This window comes from Coptis chinensis, chromosome 9 (genome assembly GCF_015680905.1).
Source record: "Coptis chinensis isolate HL-2020 chromosome 9, ASM1568090v1, whole genome shotgun sequence".
NCBI classification, from domain to species: Eukaryota; Viridiplantae; Streptophyta; class Magnoliopsida; order Ranunculales; family Ranunculaceae; genus Coptis; species Coptis chinensis.
Genome location: NC_141464.1, coordinates 62,047,365 through 62,060,660, shown reverse-complemented (window position 1 = coordinate 62,060,660; position 13,296 = coordinate 62,047,365).

Genomic DNA, 13,296 nt, shown 5'->3' with positions numbered 1-13,296 from the left:
CTTACGACACTAGAACCACTATTCTAGTCACGAAAACTCGAAGAGAGAAGATCCAATGTGAGCCAATATTAAATACTGTGCTGCAAATTTAGACCACCGGGGTAATCAGGGATCCTTTTTTTTTTATATCAGGCCATACACTGTCTCCTTGAGCTTTCCAGTCTAGGAGCGCAAAATGGAACTCGGGAGGCATATCATACATAAACACTTTCAAAGACACCTTACTCGATTTACATATCACCCCTATTGAAAACTTTCCAGATAACTTTTTAGATAACCATGAATGGTTGTTTGAATCACAAGCAACATCTTAACTGCTGCAGTCTTTTATTCATAGATTGGTCTCTATGAAATGATATCAATTACAAAGAGAAGCAGTTCAGTCAATTGCTTGTTCACCAAAATAGTTTTATGATGCCGGATCTTTCATATGTTTGGAAGAGGCTCATGGGGCACTAGTTAGAAACTTAGAATGGAGTTTTCTGTTTATCGAGGTAGCTTTCACATAGGCAGTTCTTCGGGCTTGTCTTTCTTCTTTTTGTCTCTTTGCTTGTGTTGCTAGGTGATCCTCTAGTGTGGAGTTATTGTGCACCTAATACTGCGGTCCCTCTCCAGCCTTCAATGGTTGGTTGTAAATTGTAGTTGCCTCACCAATTTCCATAAGCCGGGTTTGAGTTTAAATTTGTTGCGATCTTTCGGTCCGAGTGTATATACCGGCCCTCAGATTATTTTCAAGAAGTATAATTTCTGAGAAGCATTTGTGAAAAAAATATTACAAAGGTCTTGCATTATTTCATAGGTCTTGCATTATTTCGTGAGGTGTCAAAAATATTTCAGAGGTCTTGGAACTCTTGGTCCGAAAGTGTCTCAAACCAAAGATTTGTGAAAAATATTTTTTGCCACCTAAGACCTCTCCAATTTCCACAATCTGCAAGCGAAGCCTAATGTTTCTCAATGTAATAATGCATAACTATGTGAAAATGCAAGTCTTCCGTTGAATAGAAGTTTTAGGTCAGGTTTAGCATGAGAAGTAACTCGGTGGAATTCTAGTTATCTTCTACAGCTTGTATTTCAATATTCAAGATCTCTTCTATCTAGATGAGAGGAGGAATCGATCTAGCAGTTCAAACCGGATGAGAGTTCCCATGGTTTGATGTTTTTGTTGTGACAAAGGAAGTTTTAACTAGTTTCGCCTCAATTCCTTGTGCCGTAAGGTAATACAAAGAAGTTCTCTCGATAAATCCTTTTCCTAAACAAAGACTGAAAAATAATATGTCCGGCTTAAATTGATGAGATGAAGTTAGTTTTGGTTAGGGAAGGATGGAAAATATCCTAACGATACATGCATGTACTAGTATATTTTAAAGGTAGATGTTTCCATAGTTATTAACGCCAACAACTCAATCCTAACTGTTATATTCCCCGATAACATTTCTTGCCATGAATTATAGTGAACTAAGTGACAAACTTTTGGAAATGCATACCAAGATCATTTCATCAATGATTGAACTCTTGGGTGCTTTTAGTTCTTGTGTTCAAGAAGCTATTTAAAGTCTCTAACGCTACATTAATTTCCTTGTTTTTTTAGGAATACAACAATCACCAGCCAGATGATTCCCCGCAATATCCGACCTCAATCTACAACTTGTCACTTGAAGAGTTTCATAACAAAGACTGGTTGCACTTGGAGAAGTCTGCACCTATTTAACGACACTTCCAAGTTCGTGATAATGTCCTAATCGATGAGATACTTGATGATTTTGCACCGCTGTATGAAGGAGATGGAAGACTTGGAGATATCGTGGCTTGGTGACGGATTACTTGGCCAAAAAATTACGTGGTTTTTCATTGATCGATGAAGCTTTTAAATCGACAAAAACTTATCTTCTTTTGCCGTGCTTTGTAAATCCAAGTACATAGTTGTTTTTTGGTCTTTGGATAGTGTTTCTAGCTAGTTATTGAATACTTGAGCAACAAGATTGAGTTCAAATATTTTGGTATTTTGTCAAACTTCAAGTTTTATAGTATATGGTATTGCAATGTAAACATTTTGGATGGAATGATAAATATAAAGATGTTTTGGTACTTAAGTTTGATTATGGTTTCTTAATTATAGTGTAGTTTGAATTTAAATTCTTTGGGTAGCCAATCATATTGAAGCAGCAGGTGCTTCCAATAAATTAGATTTTCAAATACTCTACTGTCATTAGCCGTCTACAATAAGGGATTGAAACTATTCAGTTTCGTTTTTTGATCGAGCAGGACGCAACTCTAGACAAATCTTCGCTTTGTTTTAAACTCCAAAACCACGCCATTAGTCATCCATTAAAACTCATTTCTCGACGGCCACTAGCTGTCTTTGTAGTTCAAATAATGGACAGCCACTAACCGTCGAGAATAAATACCATGGCATTTTTAACAACGGCTTATGATACAATCAGTAGCCGTCGAGATTGACCAATCTCGACAGATCTAAGCCGTCCTAAATCAGCTGTTTTGACATAGTGATACAATACAATTATAAAGACCATTCTTGATTAAAAAAAAAGAAGAAAATAAGAAACAACTCAAACATACCTTTCACCCAACTGCACAAACAAACTTCAAAATAGAAAGAGTTTATATATCTAAAAGTAGAAAATGAGAAGTTCACATGCAACTAAAAATCTCACAAATATGATAGTGCAACTATTACAATCAAGTTAGACTTTCCATCAACGACTGCAAATTAGGTTGGTCCTGAAGAATAGATTGAAAGTCAATTGGTGCATCTGGTTCATCAACTCGACTTGTCAATCGCCTAGGCGAATTTATGACTACCCACTAGTTAGGATTTCTCAAATCCTTTGAGTAAAATACCTAACTAGCTTCAAAAGCAAGAATCACCGGCTCATCAAAGTACTGATCAACACTTTTTCACCTATTAAGATTAACCACCACCAAATTAGAATATGGACAAAGTTTACAACCATTGGTCTTGTCCTCCACCTTCACCTAATTGCAGTAAAAGACAACATGCTGGAAGGTCGTATAGTCCAACTCTATTATCTGTTCGATAACCCCATACCACTTTGCCGATGCATCAATGGGATTTTTGTCTTTCCTACTTGGAAGGTCGTAAAGTCCAACTCTATTATCTGTTCCATAACCCCATACCACTTAGTCGATGCATCAATGGGATTTTTGTCTTTCCTACTTGACATAAACATAGTGATTGCTTTCATACAAACACCATTGTCTTGTGTGGCAACTGTTTTGTCATGCGACCTAGTAGAGAACATAAAACCATTAACACGGTACTTTTTATATGTTTTAGCTTTGAACAATGGTCCTTGGACAAATCTCCATAAGTCACAATCTGTGTCTTTTGCAGCCAACAACTGTGAAGTAAAAAAAGACGACAATTAGAAAGATAAAATTAAAAACTAGGTTTAAAAACTAATTGTAATATCCTACTAAACTAAATTATATATAAAACAATACCTTGTCATATAACTACACAATAAACTCAATCTGTATCTCCACTTCTGTCTTTGCTACCCCTTTTCTTCTGGCACGTGCAGTTGCTTGCAAGGCACGATATTCACTACAATTTGTTTATACAGTTTGACACGACTATTTATTACGACTTTTTAGACTAGTAAATGTTTGAGTCAAATCTATCAAAAAAATCAAACCTGTAATGTTCATCAAGTTTTTCGTCGTCGAGTCGAAAAAGAACCCATCTACGGATTTGTATCCATTGTTCCTTGCCTAGGATCACAGTTTTACCCTCAAGTATAGGCCCCGGCCTCATCACTATACTCTCCATCTTCATCTAGAAATGCCTCACAAGTAGCTTTGTGATTTCCATCACATGAATTTGGCATGTACTCCATAGCATACCTAACAGATTTAGAAACAATATAGGACTCCGTAATGGAGCCTTCAACATAGCGTTTATTGCTCGGAATATTTTTACACTCCTTCATTACCCTATTAAAATAAACAAAACCAAAATTGTACTTTGTAGTTTCGTTGATAATAATTGCCACTAAATAAGAAATAAAAGTAAAGGCATTTTACATACCGTTCAAATGGAAACATCCACCTAGGATAAAGGGGTCCACAAATCAGCCCTTCATCAGCCAAATGCACCCAGAGGTGGATCTGATGCTGATAAAAAAAGTGGTTGGAAAATACTTTTCCAATACACACAATGCCTCTACAACCATGTATTTGGCAACTTGGATTTCCTTTCGGATTAAGACTTTCGAACATAGAATATTAAAAAATAAGCTAATCTGATTAATAGCCCTACGCAAATCACGGTGTTTTGGAAAAGCATGTTGAAGCAAAATTGGAAGCAAGTAATACATAATCACGTGATAGTCATGTGATTTCATTGTAAGCAAACCAGGAGGACTCAAAGTGACAACGTTTTTTAAGTTCGATGAAAAACCTAAAGGAAGCTTCAAGTTTTTCAAAATTGTGCAGAACTCAAGCTTCTCATCTTTATTCAAGACAAATGGAGCATTTGGTTTAACAGATCTCTCTGTGATTGGGTCTGTTTGCATCCATTAACCACTATGAATCCCCATTTTCTTCAAATCCTCTCGTGCCTGAACTGTATCCTTTGTTTTGTCTTTCTTGTCAAGAATCACATTTATTATTTGTTCTGCCACGTTCTTCTCATCGTGCATCACATCAATAACATGTCGAATTTTATGCTTCGGCCAATATTCCAGTTCAAAGAGAATAGACCTCGTATACCATGCTTCAGTAACTTCATAATCTTCATCATCTCCTATAGCAACCGCATCCATATCATCTATACTCCGTTTGGTACCTTTTAGTACTTTCCTAGGTACATAATGGACACGACTTAATATTTTCTTAATTATTTCTCCCTTTAACCTTGGCGAAAGGGGGTTTAACTCTTTTGTCTTAAGGCCTAAGTACTTGCATTGCCTAAATGGGTGATCCGATTTAAGAAATATCTGGTAATTTGTATAGACGATCTTCCTTGCGTTCCGAAGATGCATAGACGGAGTTTCATCACCACAAATAGGACAGGCTTTGTAACCATGTGTTACACAGCCTAATAAATTGTCATATGCTGGTAAATCATGAATGTCCCATATCAACATAGCCCTCAAAGTAAAATGCTCCTGTTTGTGCATATCATAAGTCACCACCTCTTCTTTCCATAACTGTTGTAACTCATCAACTAGTGGTCTAAAGAATACATCGATGTTTTGACTTGGTGCCTTCGGCCCAGGTAATAACAACGACATCATATGGAACTCAGATTTCATGCACAAAGACAGTGGCAGATTATAAGGCACCACATAAATATGCTAACAACTATAGCCAGTGGATTGAATCCATCAGTTGCAATTCCAAGCCAAACATTACACCCTTCCTTAGCAAAATCTGGCCATTCATCTTTACATGTCTTCCACTGAAGTGAGTCGATTGGATGCCTCATATAATTCCAAGAAGGTGCCGCTCTATTGTGCCATGTCATTTCACAAGCTATCCATGGTATAGTGTACAACCTTTTGAGTCTAGGAATCAAAGGGAAATGTCTCAATACTTTTCTCGCCTCTTTTGTTTCTTTCTTCCCCGATTTCCCTTTCTTTACTTTGTACCTAGGGGTTTCACATTGAGGACACACCGTCAAATCAGCTTCAGTCTTATAATATAGCATACAGTTATTTTCACAAGCATCTATACACTCAGCTTTCATTCCAAGATCTTTCAACATTGCCTTCATTGCAGGATACTTATAAGGCAAAGTGTTTCCGTCTGGCAACCATGTTTTCAACATAGACAAAAGCGCGGTCACACTATTTCCCGACCAATTATACTGCTTCTTCAAGTGATGGAGTTCCACAGTTGCTGAAAGGGTTGTGACAGGAGCCTCACATGAGGGGTATAATTTTTCTTCTGCTATTTTCTTATATTCATTGTGCCAATTACCCAAATCAGGTTCTAGAACAATAGGTGGTTCAACATCTTCGGTTTGACTTCCATCGCCTCCACTCAAATCACCCACTAATTCTTCATGCATGCCATAAACAACATCAACAAAATTCCCTATCCCTAGTCCTTCCTCATTATTTTCTTCTTTAACTCGGTTTACCATTCGATCCTTATATGGGTTCTCATCATGTAAAATCCATACACGATATGTTGATTCTATACCATTATGAATCAAATGTTTTCTAACTATATCATACGCAAACCTTTTCCTATTTCGACATTTGTTACATGAGCAAGGACACGTGGTCAACGTTTCGTCTTTGCCACTAGCAAATAGAATAAAATTGGAAACCCCCTGCCTATACACTCTCCCAAGTATGTCAATTTCATTCATCCAATCTTTTAAAATCGGTTGAGACATTCTGCAAGTAGCACATCAAGTAAACACAAGGAACAAGTGATAGGGTCAATGTTCGACCGGGGGGGTGGGGTAGAAAAGTTATTTTATTTCATTTCCTACTAGCGCCGCTTTTATCACTATCTGTTTATGAAAATTTGATGCATAACGTTCTATAATTATTGAACTATCTTGGTAAACAAGCTAAACGGTGCCAACATTTTAACCATTAAATTGCTAAACATGATCAGATGTACTTCAATTGGTAAACACAATTAGATACGAACTACTTTGGCACTAGAAGGATTAAGTGTGGACTGATTTCAAATGCTTTACTTTGAAGGCATTATAACATATAAGCACAAAATGCAAGACAAAATAAAAATGGAACAGGTTAACACACACACACACACACACACACACACACACACACACACACACACACACACACACACACACACACACACACACACACACACACACAAACACAATTCTTATCAGTAGTTCAACACAATCCATTCACCACAGTCAAGCATAGCATTAAATAAACTTATAACAGAAAGAACAAGCACCAACCATTCCAAACATGCAAATTTTCAAAACGTTGCTAACAGGTTAAAATTTACAACCAATAACAAACAAGCTAAAGCTAAATAATCCAAGTATACGAAAAGTAGTGGTAAAAATGTTACAGTTGTATAAAGTCTTCTCATTCCCCAACACGCGCACACTCTACTCAAGATAATTGCCTGAAATTCATAGTCTTAAAAAAATATAAATATATGTTATTGGTTTGCACATATATACAAAATCATGTAGTTCATTGTAGATTTTGTTCCAAAGGCTCGGCCAATAGGATGTAGACTATCAAATCACTTCGATACGAGTTTGAAAATTTTGAACCTGCTTCAAATATGAGTCTGAATTTCAAAAAGAGATACTTTGTGTGCCAGTTCAGATTTTATCTATTAAAACCCATAGCTACCAGAAACAAGGCATGGGTTATTCTTTGTTTAAATATTTCAACCCATTCCAGCATGAACTCTAGAAAACCCTATCCACGCTATCTAACTCCAAAAAAAAGGGAAAGTGTGGAACAATCCACAAACCAGGAAAAATATAAATCATAACATAACTAAAATAAGTAATTCTAATAATCAACATTAATTACTAATTACATATAGAAGAGCAAAATCAAACCACAAAAATCAAATTTTTTAATGAATAACACAAGTAATAAAAATCGCACCTTTGGTTATAACTGTAGCAACTAACACCCAAGTTAATTTCAGTTGTGATATCACCTAGTAGTAGTGTGAAAAATCGAAAAAGAGATATGAGATGATGAAAAATATAAAACCATAGAAGAAGAAGGCGAAGGAAGGACGTTACCTAATAGCGGCAGCAACGGCGACCGGTGCTGACTCCCAAAAGTTGTGGAACGGTACTGCTTGAGAGAGAGAATGATGAAAAACATGAGAGAGAGGAGATGATATAAGAGAGAGGCGATGAAAAGAGCAGATGATATAAAGCTGTTTTTTAGTAATCTTAAATGGGAGAGAAGAGCGCGATCTTTTTGGTCTTTCCCTATCACCGAAAATTCTTATTTAGTAATCTTAAATTCTAATTTAGCTATTATTTTAATATTATATTTAACTTTTACGATTTCTTTACGCTTTATGGTCGAAGCAAACACTTTAAAAATGTAACAAATTAATTCTCAAATCGGGCAAAATTAACGTAACACTTTATATACAATTTTCACGCTTATAAAATGTTAAGAACCTAGTTACACTTTAAAACCGTTACTAAGCAAAAAATGCAAGCGTTACTAATATCATGTTTTGGTGTAGTGCTCCTTTACTAAGAATAGGAGTAGATAATCCATCGCCAAAAGGCTTAACATATCGATGATCGATGAGTGGATACAGCTTGACGAAATAAATTTGACTCACCAATATATGATCATTGGCCCCCGAATCAAGGACCCAAGTAGGTGTAGCAAAGATATGTAATGCGGAGGCGACATAGCAACAGCGCACTGAGAATTCTACAAGGAAGAACTCTGAACAAGAGAGATAAGCCGATCAAGCTGAGAATTCAGTTGATGAATATCAAAAAAGATAGATAGTCGTCAAAAAATACAAAGAACTCTGCTAGCAATGAAACCCAAACACCAATAATACTTCCAAATCACCACAAAGAAACGCCCAAGAACAAGAATTGGCTAAAAAGCCAGCCTCCAAAAATGCTATGAAAAACCTGTTAGAAAAAAATGAATTTGCACAAATCCATTAAAATATGAATGAGTAGTTTGTCTCCCAAGTTACCCCACTTTGATGAAAATGGGTTTTTCTTGAACAAGATGACGTAATGTGAGAAAAACCTTTTCAAAATGATGCACTTGTTAGAAACAATTGCATTATGCGGTGCGGTGCAACCTTTCAAAATGTGCAGAATTCAACAAAATCATCATGCCAAAAGGTGTGACCTTTGAAATAGGCATTTCGAAAGCATGCTTTATGCCGAAATGGTGTGTCTTTTTGAAACATGTGACTTTTCAAAAGAGTTGCTTACTTTTTCCCAAAAGCAGAAAAAGCAAGAGGCACCATCACCTATAAATAGTGGATGAATTTGAGAAAATACACCGGAGATCACACAAAGTTCGATCTTTCTCTTCTCCTTCGTTCTTAGTCAAATATTATGTCAGGTAGAAAGCCAGCACTTCAATTCTATAAAATTAAGCAACACAACATAGTATTTGACTAAGAACGAGGGAGAAGAGAAAGATCGATAACTCGCGGGTGATCCGATGTATTTTTCTCCAAATTCATCCACTATTTATAAAGCGAGCCGCCTCTTCAAACAACACAAAGGCTCTCGGGAAAAAGTAAGCAACTCTTTTGAAAAGTCACATGTTTTGAAAAGACACACCATTTCGCATAAAGCATTGTTTCAAACCGGTGCTATTTTTCGAAGGTCACACCTTTTCGCATGATGCACCGCTTTCAACCAAAAAGACATTTTGAAAAGTCGCGACCTTTTTCGCATAATGCAATCGCTTCAACAAGTGCATCATTTTGACAAGGTTTTTCTCACATTATGTAATGTTTTAAGAAAAAACCCATTTCATCTCAAGTGGAGTAACTTGGGAGACAAACTACTCATTCATATTTTAATGGATTTATGCAAATTCATTTTTTTATAACAAAACCCACAATAGCCGAAAAAGCAAACGAATGGGATGCAAAACAGCCACCAAGAATGCTACCCGATAACCACCGTAGCCCGCAACAAACAAACCATTTAGTGTGTCAACCTAAAATAATTCCTCTTCAACAAACACAACCTTTAGAAACATAATCAAACTTCATTTTTTTATTTTTTTTATTTTTTTTTTATCTACTCATCTCAAAAAATAACAAGAGAGATGAGCAGTAGAGAATGTGGTGGGATTTGACGTGATGGTTATATTGGGAATATGTTGGTGGTGAGAAAGAAGAGAACAATGGTGGCGGTCTAACAGTGATGGTGTAGTATTGAGAGAGGCGGTGGTAAATGAGTGATGGTGCTGTGATGTGAAAGAAGGTGGTTGACGGCGGCAGCAGCGGCGGTGATGGAGAGCTGAAGCTCCGATACCAAATTGTAATGGTAAAAGGCTTGTCTTCATCATTGACAGAGGCCATATTTATTCATGCTCAAGGATATTACAATCTTGCTAAGTAAGAAAATAAAATCAAGTAAAATGATTTTATTCTCTAAGAGAATAGAGAGAACAATATATTCTCCAACATGTCAGTCTACCGCACCTTCGTTGCAACTGTGGTGGGCTGTGTTCATTTACCTTCGTTGCAACTGTGGTGGGATGTGTTCATTTGGACATGCTAATCTGACACTCGTTCTGGTGCTGAGATTTTGTCTTTGTACTACTTAAGTCTTTGGGTCGGTGTCCGTAGAGGTGGAAGATCCAGATTCTGACATTTGAGAGATTAGAGTGGTAGTGGTATGGGTGGCATAGTCAAAACGGAGCATGAACTCGGTGTGCACGGTGGAATATCTGTGTGGTTATTTTACGTATTTGGTTGCTTACGATAATGTGTATTTCTTGTGCTTCCATGTACTATATTTGTTTGATAACAATTAATATAATCATCGTATGTTTTTATCGAAAAAAAAATAAAAATAAAATAAAGTAAAAAAAGAAGAGAGGTTGCTAATTAACCTCCATTTTTTTACCACATAAGATTTTCGTAAGAGAATAATTATGTTTCAATGGAACACGTATGTTCACTAATGTTGCTATATACATTAAGGAAAATGCGCCATGGTATTGTCAAAACTTGATCTTGGAGATATAAAAGTTGGCCTTATAATTTGATATATCATAATTTTTTATCATGTTTATAGGGAAACAGAGAGAACAACAAACTACTCAGCTAGCCTAACTACTTATGTAAATTAATCAAGAATGTACTTTCATTCCACCTATAGATTTCAAAGTTATGCCATATTATAGAGGAGGACAAGATTGGAATGATATACGTAAGACTTTGATCAGTTATGAATGCATATTAGGGGTGGAACTCGGGTGGGTTGGGTCGGGTTGAGGCATAACCCAAACCCAATCGGAGTTTCAAATGTTTCAATCCGATCCCAATACCAAACCCCGGTCGGGTCCTTAAATTTTCAGCCCAAGCCCTAGCCTTACCAATTCGGGTTGGATCAGGTTATGTTGGGTTGGTCAAAATTCTCAAGTTTTTTTTGGAATTAGGAGGCAAAAAGCACCAAAATTGAAATCTTCTAATGAGATCAAAGAGATTTGATTGTTTGAAAGGGAAGTTAATCTTGTTGATTACATTATTCTCTCTAAAATAGAGATTTTCAACCTTATTTTTTATAAGAATAGAAATATTAAAAGATATACGTACACATATGCACACGGGCTCGGATTTTTTGGTTTTCTGATATTCTAACCCAAGCCCAACCTGAAATCGAAGTCGGTTTTATTTTACAAAACCAAACCCGACCACGAATCCGCATGTTAGCCCAAGACCAACAAAATTAGGTTTTAGTCCATTAGGCTTCGCTAACCTCGACCCAAGTTCCCCTAATCGCAATGCGGATTAGGCTCAAAGCCAAACCCTCCCTCTACTTTCCAAAAAAAAAAAAAGTTGTATGGTAACATGGATCAAGATGACAAGATTTGAAGAATTCTCTAGACTCTAGTTCAATCAAAGAAGGTGCGCTCTCTTCTCGATCCGAACTAATGGGCTTATATTGGATACAATCGAAAAGAATAGATTTTTTTTTTTGTGCATTTGGAAACCCTAATTTCCCATCTAGTGGAGGGGGTATTTTCAAATTCAAAAGCCATGAATGAAGGTGTACCCATAGTTTGGAATTTCGAATTTTTTGGAATTTCGATAAATCTAAAACCGAAATTCATTAAATTTCAACTCCTATTACATTCAGAATTTCAAAATTTTAGATATTTCAACTCTATATTTGAAATTTCGGTTTTTAATCGAAATTTTGATCGGAATTCCAAAGTTTCGTTCGGAATCACAAACTATGGGTGTACCTAGAGCCTGTTCACAATGTTGGTATCTATTAAGACCAAACACAAAATAACAGCTCAACCATATGGCATAATCATATGTACACTTCTGAAGGAAAAAGACTGCGCAAAATTCAGCAACCCCACTTCAATAATCTCTGCTCGCATTCCTCGTGAATCGTTTACGCATTCAAGCAAAGGCCCAAGGGCCACATTTCATTTATGACATATGACACATTTTGTTTCACTAAACATTACCCTGTGTACACCCACAAAACCCCTTGTCTTCCTGGTGGTCTCAAATTTGGGTGCAGTTTAAGCTTATCCAATCATCAGATTGTTTCTTTGCAACCACAAGATGTCTCTAATATGGATAACGAGACGCATGTACATAGCATAGGCAAATTAATGTAAATCGAATGAAACCTTTGCTGCCAGTATATCTAGATTTTCATTCTTTTTGCTAAGGTTTTCGTAAACCACCTAAGAAAGTCTCTAGCCTTTTCCAGTTCTGGTACAACTTCTACACGACAACATTGTATAAAATTGTTTGGAAACAAAAACCGTCAAAAGGTGAGGAGTACCCAGTTTTATGCCTTGTTTAGTTTCAGTGTTGTTTGAATGGACCGATGGTATGAATTTAAGTTTAGGAATAAGCAGTCTTGTTCCGTCAAACTTGACTCAATCAACCGCGTGGCCCAAGTCATGTATTTGGTCTCTCAAGTCTCAACATCCGAGGTGGTGTGACCGTGCGATCTTGGTTCTAAAATTATTTTACATTTTGAGATGATGTTCTGAAATTTGAATATTACTGATACACAAAAAATCTTAAAGTAAAAAAGGCTTCAATGCACAATTTTAATCATTAGACTCTTTTGGATTGATGAACATTCTTTTCCATGATTATTCATTGTTTTGCCATTATTTCGTTTCAAACTAAATTCTTGTTTCAGGTGATGCTCTTAATGAAAGTCATATACTGCAAGTATTAGGTGGTCGGAGTTTAATTGAAGCTCAGTTCTGGGGTCAGCCAAATGCCCAGTTTCAATTGAATCATTGAATGTGCTTTTCAGCTTTCAACTAATGCGTGCAATGAAAGTAGATAGAATTGATGTCTTCAATTCTCAAAAGATAGTGTGGTGAATTTTTTTGTTAAAACCTTGCTCCTTATTGAATTCAAAGGAATGTTCCTTTGTTTCCTTCAAGAGCGTATTGGGTAACACTTCGATAATGATGTAGACGCTACAAAGAACATTATTGGTTGCCATCTTCGAGCTTCAATAACCAGGAGATAAATGCACCAAACAATCCCAAGATCATACACCGTGTTAAAGGCTTGTCTCATGTGAGTAATTGTACTTCACTTCTCTTCTTT